We start from the raw sequence: 775 nt of genomic DNA on the forward strand, positions 1-775 counted from the left end.
GTGTGCTAACTTTCCCACATTTTCTTCAACATTTATAATTTTCCTATTTTGTCATGTTAGCCAATCTGATAGGTGTGAGGTGGTGCCTAAGAGTTTTTTTCATTTGAATTTCTCTGATCAATAGTGATTTAGAACATTTTTTCATATGGCTATACATAGCTTTAATTTCTTCCCCTGAAAACTGCCTGTTCATATCATTTGACCATTTATCAATTGGGACAATGCAATTTTTTGAAAGGGCTATGTAATGATTCTGAAAGAAACAGGAGCTATCATTGTGGTTCTGCAAACAACCAGTCTTGTGACTTTGGACTTGAACCTTTGGGCTTCAGTTCTCACCCAACAAGTGAGATGTTGCACCATATGCACTTCCAGGTCCCTTCTATTCTCTATTGATGAATCCAGGAAGGTAAGGGGGGAGTAGCATGATCCCAGGTGACAAGATTACACATTCCTTCATACCCAGTTTGCAGTTTTCCCCAAAACTGTTATCTTCCAGAATTGCCCTAACATTGTCACTGCTGCAGATAAGAAGTATAAAAGGGAAAAGAATCGCATTGAACCAGTGTCCATTGCATGGTTTTCTCAGACCCGCACAAAGAGAACAGTTGTAGAGGACCCAAATTGGTTAAATCTTTGAGTCTCCATAAGACTTTTCCCTGTTTTTCTGGAAAAGCCATGGATAGGGTGGAGCATTTCTATTTATGAAAACTATGTATTCTAGAAAGAGAGGTTCCAACAGAATAAACAACTGAAGAAACTCTTCTTGATCCTC

This window comes from Trichosurus vulpecula, chromosome 4 (genome assembly GCF_011100635.1).
Source record: "Trichosurus vulpecula isolate mTriVul1 chromosome 4, mTriVul1.pri, whole genome shotgun sequence".
NCBI lineage: Eukaryota > Metazoa > Chordata > Mammalia > Diprotodontia > Phalangeridae > Trichosurus > Trichosurus vulpecula.